The sequence below is a fragment of the Thunnus maccoyii genome, chromosome 9 (assembly GCF_910596095.1).
Source record: "Thunnus maccoyii chromosome 9, fThuMac1.1, whole genome shotgun sequence".
Taxonomy (NCBI): Eukaryota; Metazoa; Chordata; class Actinopteri; order Scombriformes; family Scombridae; genus Thunnus; species Thunnus maccoyii.
In genome coordinates this window covers 21984761-22010668 of record NC_056541.1, presented here as the reverse complement: position 1 = coordinate 22010668, position 25908 = coordinate 21984761, and the positions used below count along the sequence as shown (strand labels likewise).

The 25908-nt window shown below is 41.0% G+C and overlaps 1 protein-coding gene across 8 annotated transcripts in view; it reads right to left on the bottom strand.

Annotated features, from left to right (window-relative positions):
• The window catches only part of LOC121903502 (ultraviolet-B receptor UVR8-like), a 333525-nt gene that overhangs the window by 215234 nt on the left and 92383 nt on the right, over nucleotides 1-25908 (bottom strand). The window lies entirely within an intron of this gene.

Sequence of the window (25908 nt, the reverse complement as noted above, 5' to 3'; positions counted from 1 at the left end):
AATAGCTTCAGTTATTGAATATTTTAACTATATTTTAACTGTATGAAGTGATCTAATAATTTATCTTTTTCATTAAAATTTACGTTAAAATTATTTAAATCAGATTTGCATTTACAAAGATTTAGCATTCACTATAATAAAGAATAATTTAAGCACAGTCATTTATACTGTATCTCCATTAAAGTCAGAGTTAGGAAAAAAGCTTACAATAACATTAGAAAGGGTACAGTATGTTGATTGGTTAGAGACATGCCTTTTCTTTAAGGGTGGAAATTGATTGATTGCACAATAAGAAACTACTGTTGAGAATGACACGATTCAGAATAACTATTCATACTTACATAGCTTGGTCCAAATTATAAAAAAAGAAAATGCTAATACACTGACATGTCAGGTGAAATCAAACAGACAAAATGCAATTTCTTGTGCAGAAATCAATTTGTACTCCCAAATCCAACTTAGGTGTTTTTTTATTTTTTATTTCAGATGACATTAAAAGAACACAAATGCATTTTTATCATAGCCACTCTCTGTTCTTCTCTGATAACTACTTGTTCATGCTGATTTCAAATAATGCTTTGCGCGGCTCTGGTATTTAACAGAGCAAAAGGCTGTGTTCCCCTCAAGGTAAATTTACTATCTCAAAAACTAAAAAAAGGCAAGAAAAAGGGATGCTTTGTGGGGGAAGTCTAACATTTTAACATCTCTGTGCTTCATCTAAATCACTGACAACAAAATAGCCTCTAGCATGATTCTCTCTCTCTTCCTCCCTCAAAGTTAACTATGACATCTGGCATGGGCTCTGAACACCATGACAACAGACACCACGACTACAGACACCACGGCAGCATACAACTGTAGTGCAAGGAAAGAGACAGTGAGGAAGAGAGGGGGGAGACACACAGCTTGTTAATGGGGGAGAATGCAATGTAAAGAGATCAGTAATTACCATTATTTAAACAACTCCCAATAACAAGTGGATTATGTAGAGCCTAGCTATTGTGAAGACAAGCGTCGCTCTAATGTTTCTGATGCAAATCCTTTTTTTTTTTTTTTTTTTTTTTTTTTGAATTTAAAAATCTGAGAGCCATTGTCTTGACAGGGAACATAAGCACTAGTGCTGGGAAATGTACAGTAAAATACATAATTTGGGCTAAGCTAATAACTGGGGACACACTCTTCTTACAGTGAATATTTGTATTATTCATTTAAGCATTAAGGATCCAGAGGAGATGGTACAGGAGCCCCTGTGTGTGCCCTGGGGCTATTGTCATGGTGGGCATAATGGGAGGGGATTGTAGTGCAAATGTTGTCATCTGTATATCCTAATGCTGCAATTTAGGAAGCAACTCTACGTGATTCATGACAAGAGGTCTGAAATAATGTAGAGATGAAGAAAGGAGAGAGAAACAACAGACTGACAGAAAGAGAGAGAGAGAGAAATGATAGAGAGAGTCTTGTCTTTGGTGAAGTGAGGAACACTGTGGCAGGTAATACTCTGGACACTGCCACTCACTTTCCCAATCAGGCAGAAATTATAATTTTAATAGACATTCAATTAGATTAATTATTTCACATTTCTTCCTTGTATCGGTCAAGACCCCTCCAATCAGATTTATCTCTGAAACACATTTTTGTTCAGGCCAAACGATGGATTGACAATGCAAAGGGAAGAGTGAAGTCAATTTTGCTTGATGTCACTGACAGCTTAGCATGTAATTACTGTCACACATGCACAATAGCAGTACTTAAAGAAGTGCAAGGACAATCAATTTAGCTTTCAGGACTGCAACTTAAGCATAAGTACATAACTTTATTTGAAAGAGTAAGAGTGGAGGTTGTTTAAATCTGGATTTATATAAATATATGTGGTGTTTTGGAATTTTTTTCCTCTTCCTATTAAAGATCTGGGATGGATTGTACAGCAGCACCCTCTTGTGGAGCCTAAGTAAAATGCAACGTATGTTCAGCACTGCAGCCTCTCTCTGCTCCCTTCTCCTCTCTGTATCCTGCTGCAGAATTCCTCCTCTACCGGATAGATCTTCCCTCCAGCCCCTTCCTGTCGGAGACGCCCAGCCACTTCCCCCTTCTCCAACATTGCGTCTCTTTATTTCTCACTCGGGCTTGGCACGATCTCAGTGACCTCTTAGTCAAATATTTAGATGGTCGATTTCAACCCCTTTAAGGAACTGCCTCACAACCTCTCGCCATAAAGAAATCGATGGGACGAGTTCAAATGCCAGTGAAAATGTTCAAACATAAACAGGTTCGTTGGGAGGCTATGGGGAGGAGTGTTGGCAGAGGTAGGAGTGTTGGTAGAAGGAGGTGGGGGCAGGGGGTGGGTGGCTGCGAGCGGGGGGGTGTCTGATGAAAATGTATGCACAGCCATAGAGTAGCTATGCATATGGTTAGAGAGGGATTACACAGAGGGATGAGCAGAGACACTGAGAGGGTTTAAAAAGAGGGTGAACGCTCGAGACACAATGAGGCAAGGCGGGGCATTCATGTTTATCAACGGAGGGTGGGGGGGCTGCTGAGAGGAGAGGAGAGGAGGCATGTATTTGGTACATCATTGGAAAAAGGGGCTTCGCCTCTTTTGCTAAACAGAGTGACCTCTAGTCAGGGCCTTGGGGGGAAGAGGGTTCAGGGGGTGTATAGTAGTTAGAGCAGCCTACTCTCACTGTTCCCTTCAGGGAGCGACACTGCACCAAACAGCATGGACAAACCAGGGCATTAATATCCTCACACTAACCCTGTGACAATACCCCATTATATATGTACGCCTCTGTACATTACACACCTTGAACTAGAAACAATTGTGCCCTTTTTCTTTCTTTCCCCTCAGCACTTGAACCACAGCCAAGAAATTCAGTGAGCACATTCCATTATATATATATTTTTTTTTATTTCATAGGCAAAAAAAGGTGTGCAGATGCGCACACATACACACACTCTACTGAACACCTTCACTGTGTTCTTTACATAATCAGTTACCTTGTGACACCTACCTTTGCAGCAAATGACTGTTTGCCTTTTATTCTGCTGTGTTTTCTCTCTATCTCTCCCTTCCAGCCATGTGTATCATCTATAATTACAATTCGCACTGATTCAAGCCCGCCATGCTAAAACCCAGCCTACAGTATAAAATAAGAAAGCAGCTTGTAAGGTGCAAAGGGAGAACTTGACAACCAAGACACAAGGGAGGGGGTAAAGAGAAAAAAAAAAAATCTAAACACAAGCTCTGGCCGTGGGGTAACAGCATCAGCACAGTATTATGATGTTTCTAAATGGGGAGCGTGTCTCATGACGCGGGTCCCTGTCCAGATATCGATTGCTCCTGTGGCTGCAACACTAACAGCAGTGGAGAACCATTGAACTTTAAAGCAAATAGTCCTTCTCCCCCGCTCAGCGTCCTCTCACAGGCGATCAATACAGGTCGGCCCAGCATGGCTAACACCTCTATCTGGAATAATGGCCTTCCTCCTATAGTTACTGACCAGGAAGAGATACAGGCAGGCTGGAACAGGTCAACATAGGAGTTTCAAAATTGGAGAAAAAATGGATACAGAGGCTACAGCATACGCATTAATCATTTTAAATAATAATGCAATAATTATTTTCCAATACAAACCCGTTACTACCTGCTAAACTAAGATGAAGCAGACAAGCAGCCTATAAGGCAGTTGGAACTATCTGAAAGATTAATACAGCAATCTATTCATAAATTTAAAACTATTAAATTCAAAATCAAAGTAACTACTATTGCTGTAATACAAATACTATCAGCAAAATTATGATATATCAGGAGCAGTTCATACCGATAAAACCACTGGTGCTTGGACACTCCCTGCCCATTGTCCTTTTACAGTCTTCCATTTACTTGCATGCTTAATAGGTAGAGGTGGGCAGGGCATCTGTTTGATCCCCATTAGCCACTGTGACCCTAATGTTCCCCACTCCATTACTTTGCTGCACAGGATAGAAGAAGAGATGATGCTCTTAGCAGAGAGGAAGGCCGAGGGGTTCAGCATGGCTAGGCAGAGATCAAGTGTGAACAGGGAGAAACGCCCATTGCCCATTCGGGATCACCCTGGGACCTCTCAGGACACCCAGAGGGATACACCCTGCATTCACCTCGGGCCTGTCCTATACACTCAAAAACACGATATGAAGCACCCTCATCATGTACAACACATGCATTCATAATAGAGCTATTTCTGGCATGTATGTCTAATTTAGTTTCCTTATTTCACAAGGAAAAGAACTCTGCAATCCAAACGGTGAGCAAATAAGTAATCAAAATAACCTTACAGTTAATCATAGTTCGCAAAATGATGGTTTTATAAGTAAAGAAAATAGGGTTTTGGTTTGTAAAATACATCTTTAAAAAAAGAAACAATCCCTCTCTTTTTTTCTGGTTGTTACCCAATCACTATACAGGGATATTTTTGAAATTTAGTGCTGTGGGACCAGACACAGACTGTGCAAAGGTTTCTCCATCCTAGTCTTCCTGTTTAAGGGTATTACTGTAAAACAGGCAACTGGATAATAGCAGGGTTCAAAGCAATATGCAAAAAGAATGCAGTTTTTCCAGCTGAAATCATCTGATCCCTTCCATGCCTGAATCAGCTTCAGCTGTAAGCTAGATCGTTGAGGAGGAACAAAAAGGGGAAAAGCAAATGAAAGAGAGAGAGAGTAAAGGAGAGAATGTGAGAGACAAGACAGAGACAGGAAAAAGAAATTCGAGAGAATGCACTGCAGTGCAAAGTGTTTAAAGATGGCTGATGTCAGAAGTCAGAGGAAGACAGTTCTTGGCATCAGGAGTTAGGAGTGTAGCAAATCATGTGGCCAAGGCAGAGGCCAGTCTGAACATGGAATGTAACAGAAGCCTCAAATATGGCGGCATTGGAACTCAAAATCTCTTGGCTCATGGATTTCTGCAGCAGCAAGCTACTGTGTAGGGAAGTGCTGACTGCTGACTGTAGGAATTTCACTTCTAACCGAGGATCAGAAAGGGATCCATCGTGACAAAAAGTCCCTCATTAAAGGCTCAGGCAGACTGTGACCACGATTACAGCAAACTTGTTTGTTAGCAAGTGTTTGCACTCATCTAGGCATGCAAGAGTCCAGGCGAAAATAATTTCTGTACTTTGCAAACTCTGCAGAGCATTGCACTGGATACACAGTTTAAAACACTATATTCATACAACTGTTTCCAGAGTGTTCAGAAAAGCACTAGTAAGGCTTAAATTCCCTCAGAACATAAAAAAGTGTGATTGAGTGATGTGTCACTCACAAAAATGAAGAGCATATTTGAATTTCAAAAGGATAGCTCCTCAGGCTCAGCCTTCCCAGTTCTTAATTGTGCCTTAACTGCTCTTGCCTATTTTAATGGGTAGAGGTGGGCTGGTTCTCTATCTGAACTCCATTAGCCCAGTATTAGCCATAGTGACCGTAATGTTCCCCACATCATTACTCTGTTGCTGGGAGAAGAGAGATGATGGCCCTGAGAAAAGATGAAGGCCGGGAGGTTCAGCATGGCTGGGCAGAGCTCGAGTGTGAACAGAGGAAACGCCCCTTTGCCCATTCTACAAGTCCCAAATTCCCTCTGAGACCCCAAGACGGGTACCAGCCTGCATTCAGCACGCCCCTGTCCGACACAGACCCCTCGCACAAAAGGATCAGCAGTTATGAATAACTCTTTTGCCAGTAACCACTCCCCTCTCACGCATCAGGAGACTTTGGGAGCAACTTAATGGCTCACGCCAATAGATAGCACTAAAGCTTTAACAGACAGCAGTCCTGCAATATTTATGTATTTACCCTCACATCATTCATTCATAGAGTATGTTTTCAAAGGATAATGTGTACTTAACTACTCCAACATGTGCATGATACGCTACAGGTTTCGTTACTGACCCCTCCCCTCCTGTTTTTCTAGTAATTCCCCAAGTTATTAGGTCCAATTGCACTAATTGCTGTGAGGAGTGGCCATAGGGCATCTGTAACAGGCTGCCTTTGACAGCAGTGAACTGTGCGTGTGTGGAGAAGTCAGAAACAAGTGGCACTGTCCTACAGTTGAACCCAGGAACTGTTCTTGCACATGTCTCACCTTTCATCCCATGACCCCATTATTTCTCCTTCCATAGAAACCTCACCAAACAGTATATGTTTGATTGCCCTGGCCCTCCGATCTCTCTCCCTCTCATAATGTTATCTTAAGAAATGTGGAAACAATTGAACCTCCATTTGATTTTGGCGGCCGAAATGACTACCACATTGGCATCCTCCATACTTGTGTGTGTGTGAGTGTGTGCTGAGTTCCCCCCAGAGAGTCCACTGAGAGATTCCAGGGGTTGTGTGATCCAGTTCCTCTCATCATGGCAAATTGACCATGTGCACTTGACGGCCAGCTGAGTAATCTCCCGACACGTCGGATTTAACACACCACTCCGCAATCACAGAAAGAAAAATAACTTTGGGGAAGAAAAGTCATAAATAACCTGGCAGAGAGGGAGCCTCACTCTCTCCTTGCCCTCTGAACCTGGTTGAGAAAACAGTCAATAAGAGAGGAGCCACATGATTTTCACTGGAGTTATGTGGTTGTAATCATTAGGAGAGCCATTATATGCCCTAGAGTGTAATACTAACCTTGAATGCTGAATATAGTCAATAAAAGAAACTAGATATTTTTCGTAATATGGGCTATAGGGAACATTTAAGGACAAATCAACAACAGTATATAACTGATGCAAATGCATGACAATTCAAATTAATTAAGGAAACATTCAAAAACTGTACAGAAAAGGTTCTAGGGAATGAATGACAAGCACAGAAAGCAACAGCAGCATGATTCCTCTGTAAAAAAAGAAAGAACATTCATATTGCCTATATTAAGAGTAGCACAGAAAAACTGTGCATCTGTTATTAACTGTTGCTGCAGCTATGTCACTTGCTAAATTAAATAGTGACAAGAAAGACAAAGAGATAAGGAGAGAGTAAAAGAAAGAGAGACAAAGTGAGAGACCACAAGAGCTCCAAGAAAACACAGAATGAAAAAGACAGAAGAGAGACAGACATTGCCAGAGATTGTCATTCCTCATTGGAGATCTGAGCAGGAAGTGGTTTGGAGCCAGCAGGATGTAGGCCATGTTCTTTAGAAGGGAGGATTACACTTGGCTCTTGTATGACAGTGGACTTTTCATCACACAGCCACAGTGAGCCACCACTGGGCTCCCAAATCTGTCACCAGACTCCATCAGAAGTGGCTCTCCAAATTGAAAAAGTCTGCTGCTTCGAGGAGTATAAGGGGGTGGGAGTGGTGGCTGTGGTGATGGTGGGGGGCTAAAGGTTTAAGATGTGTGTACGTATGTGTGGGTCTACCCAGCCACAGACCTGTCTAAGAATGCATTTGGCTGTGTGTAACATTGTGTACTCAGAAGAGAGGTTGGGAGGAACAGAGAGGAGGGGAGGAAGAGAGTGAGAGAGAGAGAGAGAGAGGGAGGGCGGTTGAAGGGTTTAGGGGAAAAATGTGGTCATCAATTGCTGGCAGCAGATCCAGGGAGAAGATTATTGGACGGTAACCCAGCGGCAGATGTCTGATGAGTGTCTATTAACCTGCTTCCTACATCTCGTAGCCCGTGTCGCTGATGAATTCAGACCAGGAGGCCTTGTCCCGCCCAATAGGAGGGGTTGGTAATCCCTCTCCAGGAAATAGCTGCCAGAGACCTCAGGACCTGATTGGCTGTATCTGTGCAGCTCTGGCACAGCTAACAGGAGAGGGATGCTATTGAGGAGATACAAGTCAACCCCTGCTGCTTTCTGTCCATTGCTCCTCTATCATCATATCACTCCGCTCTTTCATCCCTCTCTTGGTTTTCCTTCTCCTTCTATCTAGTCCCTGTGTTTAGATCCATCAATCCACCCACTGACCCATTTATTTGTCTATCCACTTACCCATTCTCAATTTCTTCTGTCCTTCCCGCTATCCCTCCACAAATGCCTCTGCTGATACATCCCATCCTTGCTTTATCCCAGTCATCAACCGCATGCAGCTGCTGTGCTGTCTGTAGTGGTGTTCAGGACCTAAAAAGCTAGAATAAGATGATAGACCAGAGAGGTCTGTTCTTGTTTTGGCCACACAGAGAAACTCAAAAGGGCATTGGCTCACTGACACAGCAGCTGGAGGTACAACATCCCTGTGACAACCACAATCACCAGGGTCCTGGCCCTGACTCATCTGAACCCCATATATGAGGTCTGGATACAGGAATACTTGACTGAAGTATGGCATGGTCCCTCTCCCTAGTCACCACTGGTTCAGGTCCAACAAATTACTACATGGACATGGCAGAGCCTCTCCCACCTGCTCCCCACCACAGAGTCCTACATGCATATACCCAAGGTGGAGAGTGGATAGGACAATTAATATTTCTCTAAGAAAGGGTGTCTCATCACTACTGAACAGCTCATGTTTGATTAGGCAGCATCATTTAGGCCAATGCAGTTTATTTTGGCTACAAATATATCAAAAGAAGTTGATAAGTGATGAGATATCAACTGATTATTTCTCTAAACCTTTTTTGGTCCATCTTGTGTGTTTGTAAAAGAAACCGTGGCACAAAAGGGCTTGATGATATACATGGGTTTGGTATCACCTGCCAACTATTCATTTTTCTGTCATCGCCTCTTCAACTTTTGGTTCCCCTACCTCTTTCTCAATACACAACAAAACAATTCTAGGGGAGGGCCATCTGAAAAAAATATCATCTCCACCCAACCATCTTAGCATGCCAGTTAGTTCCCATTAAACCTGTTTAACTAGCGGCCCACTACGCATGGCCCAAGACAACATAGCTGGCTTGAGGCAGTGTGTAGGGCAGAGGGAGGGAATAAGGGGAGTGAGAGCTCAAGGTCTGTGCTCCACATCTGTTCCTGTATTAAAGGCATATGGGCCGGGCCGGGCCAACTGCTCATGAGCATGCACGGACCCCTATCCTGAGCCCAATCAGTCTTGATGGGGGTGATGTAATGGACCTGCCTTGGCCTCCCTTGTCCTTTCAAGCACAGCACAACCACACAATCCTGCATAGTAGGCCTGACAACACGCCAGCTCGCTGTCAACACCTGCCCCTCAAACGCTGGTGGGATGAAGGGACACATGCAGAGGGAGTGAAGGGATGGAGAGGGGCATGGACAAGGTAGACTGAGAGAGAAAGGGAGGGAGAATTAAATGGTGGCCTGTGGGAGCATTGGAGTCAAAGAAGGCTGGAGAGAAAAGAGGGATAAATGGAGCAGAAGGGGATAGAGGAAGGGGTAAAAGAATAAATGGCTGTTTTAGGGACCCCTGCCCTACCTACCATTTTATATGGAAAAAAACATAACAGCTTGTTCTTATTGATATCAAATGCAGTTGACTGATATCATTTTAATGTGGTTGGTTCTAATTACATTACATACTGGATTGTAATTGTTTCGTGTGCCAAAGAAAGTAATGCTGCTTAATACAAACAAATCTCATGTAGCTTTATTGCATTTTAGTTTAGATTAACTCAGTGCAACTTGTGTTTGTCTTAAAATAGAGGCACAATAAACTGTGATGTGAGTTGTCTGTGTGAAAGGTGTGTGTGTAGTTGTACAGTAATCCGGAAGAGGCCTGCTGCTCTAACTCCCTTCTTTTAGAAAATTAAGAACCTGTGCAACAATATGTCCGTTCTACTGTACATTTATCAGTGACACCACCATGCCTGGAGCCGCACAATTGTGTTTTCATCTGCCCCCACAAACGACCATTCATCTTAGCTTTGGTGTAATGGAGGAGAAGTTAAGGGAAGAGAACAGGATCAAGGGATCCTACGCTTTGGTGGACAGGTATGGTGGTGAGGAAAGGGTGGCCTGGATGCGTGATTTGGTTGACTGAGTGTCATCTTGGAGAGGGAGGGGACTTGTGTCCAGCTTGGCTTCTCAGAGGGATAAGGTGTAGTCACTCTGTGGTGACCCAGGAGCTTGTCACAGGGGATGTAATGAGGTCAGATTACAGACTAGTCCACAGACTGGCTGCAAAAGGCTGGCCCGTAATCCCACAGTCATTAAAGGAATGCTTTGTTAAAAGTGGATGGAAGAGTGGAAAAAAGGAGATGGAGAGAACGAAGAAGAGGGGGGAATGTAAGAGGTGTGTGGGGGAACTCAATAACACTTGATTCGATATGAAAAGCCTCTTGTTGCCACCCAGGAGAAGCCCGGCTAGGAAGGATGTGAGGGAAGCCAGCCGAGAGACTCCTACAACCAGGAACAAGACATGCCTTGTTCCGGGTTTAAGGAGCAAACAGATTAAGATGAATTGATGCAAGCTTAGTGACTTTGGAGAATGGGGCAGAAAAAACGCCCACAGATCAATAAGGCTTAGGAAGCAAGCAACCAAAGACAGAATCTCCACTCACATTCAGGGGGATAACACTCAATGAAGGAAAGGGTCTCAGATCTCATATATCCCTACTTTGTGAGGTTTAGATAAAAAAAGAGGTTTAGAATAACAGAATTAACAAATCTGAAGAAACAGAAAAAAAAAAATTAAACAATAAGGTTTCAAGAAAAAATGTTGACATTTTACAGCATGCTGGAGATCAGGAAATTATTTCTAAAAGTAGGCAAGGCATAATAAATTTTAAAACAAGAACTATGAAGCAAGGTTTCACAAGTCATACAGACATATAATATGAATATTTGCATTTCTGGGGTTTGAAAATCTAAGCGCCTTTACTGACTGTGTGCACTAAAACACACAAGGGGTTTAAAATAAAGCATATGCAGATCACACCAAAAGTCCTATTGCTAGCAAGCTACATACATCCAGTGTCCCACAGTGCACTGTGACAGATCCGTGCCTAAGCCAGCCTGGCGAGGCCTGCGCCCTGATGTTTGCAGAGATCAGAGAGAATCATCTGGGTTAACATGGTAATTATACAGCAAAGCCCCGCTATCTCAGGCTGGATCTGATACTGTTTTTCTCCTCTCTACACAGAGATCTCAGGCCTCCAGTCAGTAGGAGCGACAGCCATCTTCCATAGCTAATTCCTCAAGAGGTGTTCCACCAATGTCAACTTAATTGAAATGAGCATGCTGTGAGTGTTGCATTTGATTACACAAATAAGAAAGATAGCGGTACCAAGACTGCTTTTTACCTCTGCACTGCCCCTATCCACTATATCAATATTGGCAGGCTTGAGAGAATGTCAAAATGTCTTACCTGTGTCCTGAATTAATAGTATGTCGATTTATAAATACTGCAGGTCATTGTTGAAAATTGTTTGAATGAATTAGATGTCAAACCAAGGACACAATACAAAATTGAACTGCATGCATTGGTATGAGACTGAAAAATGCATCCCTCATCTTCATTACTTGTGATCAGCTGTAAAGTTTTGCATGCTCATTGTTTTCCCTCTGACTTGTTAGCTATTTTGAGAATATCTGATCACATGCATATAGGATACCACAGTGGTTGGTGACCTTGATATCTGTTGAAATTGACCCCATGGGCATTCCTGGGCATAGGTCAGGTGACTTACTCAGGTGAGTTACAATTAAAATAAGGAGGTGAGCTGACCCTCCCTAGCTAGTGAGACAATTGTCTGGAGCAATTATGGAGAGGGCACCAAGAAACACATTTAGCTGCCTTTTATAACAGGGTGAACTCCGAGAGCAATATCATGTTTTTTGGTGGAGGTAGAAAAATTTTAGAAAATTTTATAGTAGCTGATGCTTGAGAGTAGTTAAATTACAGACTATATTCAATTTTCCTTGCCCCTTATGTGGTCTTAAAAACACTACTGCTGACCTTCAATCAATTTCAATGAGGAAAAATAATTTGAAATAATATAAATATATATATATATATATATAAATATATATATATATATATATATATATATATATATATATATATATATACACACACACACACACACATACATATAAATGACCTATAATATATATAAAAACACATAAAATAAAATGTAAAATATGATATATAATACACTGATCAAATATAACAACATTATCACTGTATTTGTTTCAGCTAACCAAAAAAAACTACATGGGGGAGAAGGAGCGTTGAATGACTATGACTGTTATTTCCCAGTATGTTTGTTTATGTTTTTCTGTATTTATTGTATTGTGTATTGTTTCTGTGACCGCAGGTGTGCCCTTTAACCCCCAAGTCATTAGCCTTTGCAGTCTGGGTCTCTAAACTGCACCACGCTGGTGCAAAACACGTGCAGAGAAAGACAGAGACAGAGAAAAGGACGGAGCTGGAAGGGGAAGAAGGCTCCAGGACCAATTACTGCCCTGAGAAAACAAAGGGCTATATTTCAATGATTCCTCCAGCTGTGCTGTTTATGAGCTGTGTGCTTAGTCTCTCTGTGACCTTCACCTCCACACTTGCCCTCTCTGAGGGAAAACAAGCTAAAATGGCCTGATGCTCAATCTTTCATTTCCCCTTGTTTTTCCACTATTTCCACTTTTTTTCTTCAGTTGGTTGCTGAACACATATTGTTTATTTGGTTTAGAGTTCTGTTAATATTTGTAATTTCACAGTTTTTCATGTTGTAGCACTTTTAGTATCACCTTGACATCCTATTGTGTCATGTATGATATAGCCTTAGATGTAAAAGAAAGAAAAAATATGGACTAATCTTAGTCTTAATGGCAAGGTGTGTGTCATATGTAACCTTTATAACTGGCTTGTCAGTCAGTCAGTCAGTCGCCCAATCCACACATACACACACATGCACACCCATTACAGACCTCATAAGCAGGGTCTGGATATCAGTCACTGTGGCCCTTTGACAGGTCTAACCTTCCCAAGCGGCAGGATACACCATCTTCACTGCAGTCCTATTGACCGGAGCAATAAGCCATTCTATATGGTGTATTAAAGTCATTTTCCACATGCTACCTCAGCACGATCCATTGTTCATGCAAGCTCCTGCTGACCATGAAGAGAGGTGGAAGGGAAAAACCTTCCATGTGCTCCCAGGCCAAATTGCAATACTTTGCACGGTTTACATCATTTAAGGAGCGTCTTCCACCTGAAAGGAAAATAGGTTTTTTCTTTTCTGACTTAAAAGGTGCAGTCATTATCATGGTCACTTGTGTGGCAATTTTGAACTGTCAAAGGGAGACAGAGGTCCCAAAAATGGGTCTACACTTGGAGGCATATGTCCTGACAACCCAGAGAGCATGTTCCATTTATGTTCTCAATCCAGTCTCCCATTTCATTCCCCCTAAATTTGCAAGCAAAAAAGGGAAAAGGAGGGGGTCCTTTGTTGGCAAGCAGTGGCTGTGTAATATGTTGGGGCCATCTGCGTAGTCCGGTAGCTGCTCTCCCCTGCTCCCTGTGTCAGAGGTGGTGTTGGAACCGCTATGTACCTCATCCTGGCCTCTGCTGAAATCAGCTCCAGTCCGGGACCGTGTGACAAATGATTCCAATCTAGGCTGAGCGCCCTTGACTTGACCCTGACCGCTGTAGACAATAAGGGCAAGCTCAGTCACTGGAAAAGATGTTCTGCGCTAATAAACCCGAGTACGGACCAGGGGTTGCAGTGAACAGAGGCACGGCTGGGGGCGGTTTGGAGGGGGGCTGAACAGGGAGAGAGGGAGGAGGAGAGTTCAGGTTCTGACCTCTCAGGTGCAGGTTGATAATGAGTCTCCCTGTTTGCTCTGTGAAAATGACCTCAGAGAGATGAAAGGAGCCAGAGCACAACAAAGAGCCCTATTCTCTGCTCCTCTGAAATGGGATCATTCTTAAGGATTGGCTTATGAATGCACTTTCTATTTCATTTCTTTTAAAGGGCACTTAAGCCAAAATACAAACATGTAAAAGTAGTTGGGCTAGATGCCGCCACACAGCCACTGAAACCAAGCACACCTCCTCTCAGACCCCACACATGCAAACAAAACAGCCAAACACGCACATTAAAGCAGACGCTCACTTGCACACACATGCATGCAAGCGCAAACATACAAAAACACACACCGACAATATCCCAAATCCTGCTTGTGCCTCCCCTTGTCTCCTTAATAAACCCTATAAAATGAGTGTGCTCTTGCCAAGCATGGTGCCGTAAACATGCCACTCTAGAAAGGTTCTGGGCATCCCGCTAGTTATGCTAATGAAACCCCCACCCTCCTCTGTTTTTCACTCTCTCTTATCCTGCTGGCACAGCCTTCAGTCTTCCGCAGTACACCACTCCATTGTCATCCCCTGCCCCTGTTCTGCTGGCATCAGACTAGATAATATACAGCAAAACGAAGATCCAAGAACGCTTGTAAAAAAACATGGCAAGAGAATAATATGGTTATTATTTCTTTGAACTCAAAACCAGGCCATTGTTCTTCATTTTTGTGTCCCAATTTGTAGCAAAATATGGTACAAAATATGATTATCTTAACAATGTGCATGCATGGACGGCTAATTATAATGATATAAACAACGTCTCCAAGGTAAGCAATAGGAGAGACACAAGAGGAGATCATACAACATTGTACGAAATAACCTCCACTTGTGTCTGTGAAGCTTTGAGCAGTCAAAGTTGTTCACAGGCAGGAAGTAGAGGCATGACTTCTAGTAGTGCTGATTCTGGCACAGTAGAGAGACTGAGCAGGTTCTTTGTCATGGGGACTTTGAGGAACTTAGTGTTGAGAGGGGAAAGTGCTGGGCACAACAGGAACCAGTGAAGTCTGCTGAACTCTGCTGAGTGTCAATGTGGAAGCCAGGATTATACCCTCCATCCTTTGGCTCCAAAATAAAAAAATCCACTTGTCACTGAAGCCCAAAGTTTTGTTGGTGTGAATCTAAGTATGAGAAGGTGTGTGAGAATGCACATTTGTGTCTGTGTGTATGTGTGTGTGTGTGCTTGAGTGTGTACACATTTATGCATCTACAAGGTACTGTGTACATGTGGCTTTCTTAAGACTTGTTTGGTAAGCCAGGACTCTGACATGTGGATTTGTGGCTTGACTGCAGAGGAGTTTATCACAGATAATTACATAAGAATGTGCTGGAAAAGGAACAAACCACAGACAGTCTGGGCTGGCAGATGCTGAGCCTCGGCCTACACAGTGCCCCATGCTCCCTGCACTCCAGCCTCACACACTCCAGCCCCCACTGGGCCTCTCTAAGCTTGAAAGGGCAGCAGAGAAAACACTGAAACGCCAGAGAGCCCAAATCAGCTTCTTTTATTTCTCACCCTACGGCCCCCTTACTACTCTTTCATCCACTGTACTTTTAAACATTTAACACAGTACAGTTTACTGCATACACAGAGTGAATATGTTTTTTGAGATTCATACTCACCAAAATAGGTAGATAGTCAAGAATATTGATTTTAATTCAATATCAACATTGTTTAAAAAGCTTGGAAATTGGGTTGTGTCTAAAACAAAACAATGAGACATCTTTTCCATCTAATACTGCTGAGAGAGAGCAGACTATGATCCCAATGAAAAAAAAAAAGTGGTTTGACAGATAGGGAACAAACTCTTGACAAGAAAAAAAAATCTTTGGTAAGGTGAGCATAAAGCTGTATAGTGTGGAGAATGTTATATGACAGCAAAATGTCTTTACAGGTGTCCAAGAGTCCACTTCAGTGAGTCATCTTAAAGTGTTGACATGTCCGCTCGGTTGCTAGAATAATGAAACACTTCTCCAGCAAATGGAAAATGGTTGCCAACAGTGCAAAAGAGAAAGAAAGAAGTGCAGTACTGCCGTAAACATGACCGAATGATCCATCGCTGAGATAAATAGCGCAAGATAAACTCAGTTTTGTTATAGGCACATTCACTAACACATGAAGACTACCACCGCCACAAAATTCACTCTCAGGGATGTGCAGACTACAGTAGTAGGTATGGGAAGCAGTTGTGTGTTTAATGGTTTATTCTGTATTATGAAGGGAACCAAGAGCCCAGGGACCATTGAGACGCCTTTCTCCTGGTTCCTTCTATTCTACTCCGTCATTAGATGGAAATGATTTCTGATCACTACCTCGCAGCTCTTGAATCGAATGAGTGACCCCAAGGTGAACATGCTACTATAAAGCCCTACTGCAGGTTCATTCAGCCATTAATTCACTGTAGACATCATTACTTCCATATTTTACAGGTGTCAAAAGTGATATGGTTGTGTGTGCGTATGTGTGTGTGTGTGAGAGAGGGAGAGAGAGAGAGAAAGAGAGACAGTGAGATTGTGTGGCAGATAGGAAAGACAGAAATGAGTAGTAGGACAGGTAAAGCAGTATATCTCATTTGAAACTGAAATCTGTTATGTTTTTAATTAATGTAGTGCCCTTACATTTATCTGAGCTATAAAACAACACTGGCACATTTGCATGGTTGGAGAGGCTCTCTGTACTCTGTTATTAAGAAATGTTGAACAGAAATGTTGATTAGGTTGTTGGGTTACATTTCCTGGTTGATGAGGCCAAGAGAATATATTTATATACATGTTCCTTGATTGATTATTTTGTTTGTAACTATAGTAGATGCCAACAACCACTACATAAGACAACACAACATGCAAGATACTCGTTGATCTTTGGTGTAATCCAAGGGATAAATATGAAAAGGCTTGAGCTTTAACAAATAACCCTACAAAAATATAAAAAATGACAAATTGACACTGTTCACTATTGTCGGAGGCTAAAATACAGTGTAAGTCTCTCCCAAACGGTCAATTTTACTAGTGTGTGTGTGTGTGTGTGTGTGTGTGTGTGTAGTGGGAGGGGGCTTGTCTCTATTGTAGGAGGTGTGGGGTGTGTGTGTGTGTGTGTGTATCTATGTGCTGATGTACTGTATTGGAAATGGAAGTTTATAAGGTCGCTGGCAAAAAAGCTCTCCTCTGCCCTCTTAAGATAATGAAAACAGCAAAGCGGGGACTAAAATCTGACCATTGCAAAACTGAAACCACCGAGGTAGGAAGATGAATAACCTTGTGCACCAGCACACTGAATACTGGGTATCAATGCCTTTTCAATTCACTTACTTTTTGTAATCATCAAGGTCAAAAGGCAATTTCTGCAACTACAGAAATAAATAAAACAGGTTGGCAGCAAATTAAATAGAAAGGGGAACAAAGCCATGCCTCCAGCTAGAAACAGAAAAAAACAAGGGTAGAAAATCTCACATGAAAGCTAATTTTAGATAACATCAAGCTTTGCCATTTGACTAATTGGAATACACTTTACTCTTCATACAGAAATGCCATTAGCACTTAAAACATTGTGCGTGAAAGATTTTTGTTGTGCAAAGCATTATTTTTTCCATCCATGACTACATCGAAAAAGCTGTTGATGGTGAATATGGCAGATTAATTCAATTGTTTGTTATAATTACATTACCTTAAAAGAAGACTGATTGTAAAAGTTTTATTTTCTTCTGCTGTGATTTCACTGGGTTATTATCATTTTGTCTATTAAAAGCCAAAATGCCATTCCTAATCCATTACACCATGTTTCCAACAGTCTTGTCAGTGGTTCCTCCATCTTTATTTCTCCTTACCTACTGTAAAAAAATATATATACTGGAGCAAAGTATCGTACTCAAGTAGGTTATTGTGTGTAACTTTATGTTAGTCATGTGTCTACTGTATATAACTACTGTCTAATAGTGTACTGAAAGTGCATCTACAACAGATGAATCCAGTATTTACTAGGGGCGTATATGAGTAACAGATTAATTAATTACTAATCTGACATTCACCTAATAAATCTTTTTTTTTTCCTCTATTAAATCTTTTCTTTAGTATACATGGACTGTGAACGGATGATGGGGAGCAGAAAAAGACAAAGAAAATAATTTCGACTGCTTCCAAAACTGACAGGAGAGAGTGTGACTGATAGACAAGCTACTCTAAAGTGAGATGTATGTTATGCTTTACTGGAGTTATTTCATGTTTTACTTTTACATTTTTTAATCAGGTCGTCTAATATTCAGGCCAATACAGTAGATTTATTTTCCCAGCATTTACTGGATCTTGATTTTCACTTGATCTGTGAAAAATGTGAGAATCAACATCTCTAGTATTTACAGTATCTATTCTGCTATTTATGTTTACAATGTTCCCATGTATATTATTTCTGTCATGTAATTCTGAGGACCATTTATTGTTATTCTGGAAACCATTTTTGTTCATCAATGTCCAACAAAAATGGTTACAAATGTTTCAAGTGTGCACCCAAAGTCTGTCATTCAAGCCATTCAAAAATATTTCTTATTACTGTATATGGTAAACCAGTTGTCATTTTGTAATGTTAATTTATATGTTCAATGTTTTTCAATGCAATATATATTGAGATCTTCCCACAGATTTTGGTTTGAAAAATTATCAATCGGCTCAAGATTCTCACTGCAAACAAGGTTCAAAGGGTAACAGTCAAGTGCTCACACAGTCTCCTGTCAACATAATGGAAGAAGTGGTCAGTTTTGAGACCATGGGAAGATTTTCTATGACTGTTAACTATCCTTAAGATGATCTTTTCGTGCTTGCTTAACTTGCTAACACGACACTGTATAACACTTCTTTTCTTGTCCCCCTGACAAATGACTGGTCCACCTTTCTGGTAAATAAGTAAGTAAACAGTATCTAATTGTTTGGAATTAATTTCATCTGTGGTAGCAAAACATGATTCAGTAAAGTTTTAGACTCACTAACTCAAGTGCACATGCACAGACAGGAACTCACTGATATTTGATGACATTAAGGCTATGTAATCCAAAAAAGAAAAAAAAAAGAGAAAGAAATAGCCATAGTACAACGAGTGACACGTACACTCTGTAACAGAGAAGCCATAAGTCACTCCATTCAAATGGGAACATCTGCTGTTGTGAATACCTAAATGTCTAGTCTACGAGTATAATAAAACCCCTCCTTTTTAAAAAAGTTACTTCCAATAAAGAAAACAAATAAATAAAACTATTTTATTAACTTTCCATTTTTAGTGCAGCTGGAGCTTAAATAAATAAAAGTCAATGAAACCTGATAAAAAGCTTTGTTTGTGATCCCCTTCTTATTGATTGAATATACAACATAGATAGTATGAATTTGGATTCAGTCATCATAGAGTCTTGTAGAGCGTTTCACAGACAAAAATGATTCCCTTGCAGAGAACTCCTCTTGTTCTCCTATTCCTGTTATTAATGTCAATATATGCTCCTGGGCTCCTACTGTCTTTGGCAGCTTGTTTTCAAATCTCTGTAGGCTAGATTTCTTAGTTTTTCTTTCAACAGACAGAGCTAGCAGATAAGTGAACTTTATTAAATTGTGATTGTGTGATATTGAGCAGTGTCATTAACGGCTCAAGGTTATTGTGTGAGGTGGGTTCAGATTTTATATGGCCTATGGCATAATAAATTAAATCAGTAATACCAAATACTGAGTGCTGTCATTTACAGCATGATGCTGGCAGGAATTTCATTTTGGCCATTACTCTCTCTGGGCTCTACAAACTAAGTAACAACAGACCCTTATGAAAAAGTAAACAAGTTGTTGGGGTGTGCAGTTTATTCCTCAAGGTTACATCCCGCCCCAACCTCCAAGCCTCCTACTACCGAGCCAGAGGTCTCTCATTTGTCTGGCTCTTTTGTCAGGGACAGATTCCTCCTGGCTTGCAGGGAGACGGACGTTTTTACAAGTGTTGGCACCAGACAACGTGGCCTCGGCCTGATTTTAGTGTCCCTGATCCTGCTTTCTCTGCATATGACAGGATTTTTGGTCTATTCTGATAACACCTACTGTACATATTTGCTAATATTATATATATATGTGAATGAGAACACTTTATGTATTACTGTTTAGAAGCCTCCATCTGGGAGCAAAGCGAGCTCTCACGAGAAAGAGAGTAATGATATGCTTTAGGTCAGTATTTTACACAATGATGCATTTTGGGAGGCACATCTCTACAGGGTATGTGTGAAACAATGGGTGTCATAACAGCCCTGTGCAGCTTATTAATCTTTCCTTGCCCTCTAATCAATCTGTTTTTCCCCTCGCAAACACTGGTTACATTCCCGCGTTAAACAAGAGACCATCTTTCACCATGGCACAAAAGGGAGGCTCCAGGATGGTGATGTCTCTCTTATACGAGGCAGCCAGCACAAAACGACTTCCTCAGGATGTTTTTAAATCAATGACAGCAAGATTAAGCAGGGAAAATGTTACTGAGGGCTGACGTGTTGTCAAGCTTGTGTAGCAGGGATTCTGAGGACATCAAGTTTTTCTTTCCATTGCTGATTTAACTGCTAGGATAAGAGAAGTCATTTATTTATAAGAGTTTGGCTTTGACTCTTTTTGCTCAAAGCCAAAAGAAAAATAACGACTGATTACATATAAACTACCTGAATAATAGTTTTCAATGACAAAACTTAAATCTGACAGATTTTGAAGCTGTGACATCATGGTATCTTTTGTCATTATCAAATCTAGTGAGGATTTTATTAGGCATGGCCAAAGAAACAAATGGTGTCATGCTTACAACTGGAAACCATTTGAAAGGTATGTTGTGAAGTCATACTGTACTGCTCAGCTAAAATTATTCTACAGATGACAGTGAGGGGAAGTAGCCACTATTCTCGTTATTCCCCATTGTACAGTCATACTGCAGCAATTATTCAAAATCTTTGATTATCCTCACAGAGGCAATGCAATCATGGCTGAAAATCAATTTCAGGGACATCAGGAAAAATCAAAAAGCTAGCACAGTGCCAACAGGGCCAAGGGCCTGTGTGAGAGAAAGGGGGATTTTTTTCTCATCATCGTTTCAGTTTTCCCTTTGCAAAGGGTAATCAGCCAGCAACACCAGAGAACTTGCTGTTTGCCAGAGCCAGATCCCGATCCTGTTCAGAGCTGCTAGTGATGTAGAGCCAGGTAGCATCCAATTAGTGCTTAGTGTAACTTAATGCAAAGTGCTGGCACTCAGCTCACCGAATCCAACTAGTTGTCATAGAATTTCCATGCTTCTGCTGTCAAATTCATGAACATTTGCTGATTTGCTTTGCTTTCTCAAGGCACCATGAAGTTGAAATGAGACATTTCCATCAATGCTGCGCTGTGTATGGCCATTTTCTGCTAAAACAGATTGGCCAGATTACTGATGAGACGGCAGGCACGTCAGCAACGGCTGCTTGATGCTTATTGACAGCTGTGTTGCTTTAGAACCACATTTACTCTTTTTACATATAGAGCAATTTGTAATGGCACACGTTCCAAAGCTGTGTAATGGATGTAAATCCAATGAAAAAATGCCACGATAAACCACAACAAGCATGTACCGTTTTTAGTAAACAAAGCTAGATGTAAAATTCCACACTTTCTTTATGTTCAATCAAGGCGTGCCTCTTCATATTCAATGAGTCTGGACCAGTCCAGATGTTGGACTTATCTGCTACTGTATAACTGAGAGCAGATCAAGCCTGATAATTACATACAGTACACCACATAAAAAGAAACCAATCCTCATTTCTGCCGTCTTGATAGCAGACTGATCATTCACATGAAATACAAAGTACGTAAAGATGGGTAATATCTTTTTTGTTGACATTTCACCTATTATCTGCCCCTTCCATACTTATTTGTCATCTTTTCTTTTTTCTTTCCTACTCTCTCCCTGAGTGTAGACAGCTGCAAGGAGTGTCTCCACAGACTGTGGTCTCTGGCAGAAGGCAGACAATTGAGTTTTGGAAGTGGCATGGAACGAGACAAAGGGGGCGTAAGGTGGCTTCCTCCCTCTGTCTTTCTCCCCATCAGGACTCCACGGGCGGACTGCCCACTCTTTCAAAACAGCATTAGCAGAAACCATGCAGCAAAACAGTGGAAAATCCACTCCACCATGTTTCCTCATCAGCGTCTGATGTCTTCTCTCTGACCTCCACCTCTGTTTTATTGACTCACATGAATATGGAAGATGAATATGGGCCAACTTCTGAGGTTACGCCAAATTCAACAAGAGACACGCTTGTCAACCATGAAATCGTCTTTACAGAGGTAGTAGGGACAAATTTGGATTGGTTGGAGGCACTTCATCCCTGGGAAATTTCCTGACCTTTATTTTATGTCCGAGGCCATAAAGATCAGGCAAAATGCTATCATAACAACCAGTATAGAGGAAAATGGTGGTCTATTATTCTCCATAATTCGTCTCTGGACATCTATCATCACTCATCCTCTATTCAGGCTACCCAGCGGTCATCACACCCCAACAGTTGTGCAATCTGTAGTGTCATGGCCAGTTCTTTCTTAACTTTTTTTAAACTGTGCCACCTTAACAGGGCTCCACTTCTTGACTCACATGTTAAACAGTGCAAATCACAACACTGCAGACGCCAATTATGTTGCCCTTATTTGGCTCATTTATTCTCACTTTTAACAAACAAAACAAAAAATATTTCTAAGTCTAATATGAGGTCAAGGACTGTACCAATGCCCCATTCTACACACATTTCCTACATGTTTGCTGAAGAAGGGTAGACTCAGTCCAACCTCTTCCTTCTACCACAGCTGATTATCATCATCTGATTAATCAAAATAAATCCAAAAATAACTGTTCAAAAATATTAAGCTGACATCTATTCATAAGTCAAAAGAAAAGATTTACATCACCTCAATAAATAAATTGGCAACCAACACCAAAAATGGCTCTAACATGTAGCTTTCCTCTTTGTCATTTCTTGGTAATACCTCCAGTGACGTGCTTGGCTCAGCACCCTTACACAAACACTAACACACACACACACACACACACACACACACACACACACACACTCTGCTGTTTGACCTCTGAGGTTCAGTGAGAGCATTAAATACCAATTAGGGTTGGGACGGGCCAAGCTGAGTCTGAGGTTGTAGCAAGGCCTTGAGGAGGCCTGTGGGAAGCAGCTTATTGGTCCCTAGGCATAATGTGGCTGTGTGTGTGTGTTTAACTACTACCCGTGCTAGAGAGCAGGTACATACAGTATGTGTGCATGTGTGTTTGTGCAGGATGAGGACATCAACAGCATAGGCAATCTCCCTATAGACAAACTCCTACTTCAGACACACACACACACACCACATCTGGATATTTTATTCAATATAATGTTCACATTTCCTCTTGTACATTTCTTTGAGAAGACTGGTTTCTGGCTCAGTTTATTTTCTATTACGTCATGGCGTAAGATTAAGTAGGATTGTTTCTGCTTGAAATTATCTTCTCTCAAAGAATTACAATTTGCTGTTATTATATACTGTAGATGCTTTGATACTGTTTAAAAAGATAAGTTTTACAATCAATACTGTAAGATTTAAAACAAGATCGGTAAACAAAAGCAGGTTGAATATAAAGGTTTAGGACAGTTGAAGGAAAATGACATTGAATGCAGCATATTGTCTGTGTCACCGCCACATTTCAAGTTGAGTAAATGCTTTTCTTGCTACTGTGCCCAGTTCTACATTTAATCACATGATGTCAAGATGTCTTTGTAGTTTCTCTCTTTTCTTTCTCATTTCTTCATGATAACTTTCATTTTGGTCACATGGGTGTATGCTGTAATAACTCAGTTTTATGTTCAAAATAAAACAGCAATACAGGAGAAAGAATATTAGCAAATGCTCTGAAGGCAACCCTCTGAGAAATATCTGTTCTCGACAGTGAATCTCGAGACTGTGTGTGATGATCTGCTGTGGTTATCTGGTGGTTTCAGAGTCATGCCCTTTACTGTCCCTCTGTTATTTACCCACCAGACACACACAGCTTGATAAATGTTTTGTCTGACCTTCTAAATTTGTTTTCCTTCCTCTTAACTGTGATTTTATTTCCCTTGGACAAGCCAGACAGTGTGTGCAAGTCTGTGTGTATGTATCTGTGTGTGCGTACACAGCATGTCTGTTTGCAAAGAAAAAACAAGGTCTATATCCAGAAAGATAAAATCTATCCTTCCCTTATTGCAAATTGCTTCCATCAGTTCCCCCATTTAAATAAACGAACCATTGAACAAGCAAAAGAATTGAAACAGCTACAAATAGCTGTGTTCTAATAACTACTGACCATCCATCTGGTGTGTGTCTGCTTCAGTCTGTAAAGAGTTAAAGTCGCCACAGGCCAGAGCAGAGTCAACATCGGCCACGGCTTGGCTGGCCTACCCTGCCAGATCAATATCTGCAAATAATAAATTAGCTCCCCAGAGGGGTCGCACTAAACCTTCAACAACACTGCCCTGGAAAAGTCCACAATTGGTGTGTGTGAGACTCAATAAGCCAGGTGAATGACTGTGCAGGGGCACATCTTTAGCACTCCATAATAGAAAATTAATGGTGCTCAAATCAGTGCTGAGGGCACCCTGAGGGGTACCTAATAGGCCTAGTTAGAACTGTCATCCCTCCCAGAGTCGCCTAAAATATTACATGCAAACACAGAGAGCCAAGAAGAGAGGGAGGTATGGGGGAGAGATATAACGTGTGTGTGTGTTTGCTAGCATGTGTGTCTGTTCAGCTGGAGGTATGGGGGAGTTGGGGGTGATAAGATCAGAAATAAGGACAAGTAACTGGGATTACCACCTTTGGGACTGAATACTATAGTGAAAATATTGGGGTGGTGTTAGAATTACAGAAACTAAAGCTGTCAGAGAAAACTTAAATAATTATTAAAATGTCAGTCAAAGTAATGGAACCACAGGCCACCCGCTGAATATTTTTCTACTTTTTGAGTTGAATGCATCAGTCTCTTCATGCTGTAACTCTTTGTGACTCTATTCCACAATCTTTTGTATTAGCCTGCGAGCTTGTTTTTGGCACACACCTGTTTACGAGTGTTTTAATGGCTGAAAATGCCCAACCTGACAAGGAGAATTTCACTACTTCCAACTCAAAAGTACAAACACTGCAATCAACTAATCCATTGCTATATGTTTAGAATGCATTTTTGTTTGTGCCAATAGTGTTTTAATAGTACATTAGTACACAGTGAAATGTAAGTCAGACATATATTTATCCGTTATGATGGATGTAATACAGTTCCCTACTAGAAGTAAACTGTAGAAAATAATTTGATTTTGAAATTGATTTTCTTAACACTTAATCTGAGCAGATTTTAAAATTATCAGACCATAAAAGATTCTATAATTTATTGTTTTTACATAATTACATTTTAATCACATGCTGTAGTGCCACATGGGCTAAATCTCGCTCTCTCTCTCTGTACATTAATATATATATATATATACATATATATAGAATTTTAGTATAACACATGTACATTTATGTGGCTAAATAAAAACACAACTGGTTGCAATTAAGTCATTTAAAGTTTGTGAAGAAAAAAATAAATCTTGGAAATACTGAGTAGATGATCAAGTTTGATGCTGAAATATAATATAATATAATATGTAAGTATTATAAATAATACAAAATATGCAAGTATATCATGTTGGTTGTGTTCAAGCATGAACTTGTTCAATCCAGAGGGCTGTTTAAAAAGCAGATCTATATGCCCAACAGGCTGGTAATGAGCCTTAAAAGCACATCTGATCACTTATTCCAGCTGGTTTATTCCCCTTCTCCACAAACAACTATTGGATTCAATAAACACACTTCATATTGATCCTGAGCCACACGGCAGCAGAGGCACCTCTCTTACGCACACTCAACAAGATTTATTACAACTATGCATGCAAAGCAGAAACGGAGAGACGCACAAACCTAAGTGTGTATGTGTGTGCGCACACACGGAGACAAATGCTCCACCACACACACATAGAGAAAAAGTAAAGTTTGAATACCCAATGATTTCTCGTCAACATACCCCTCCACACACGCAGCTCTGCGATCTTTCCCCTGACCTTAATTTGCCTATGCAGTAATATGAGGGGGGTTGGGATGTGTGG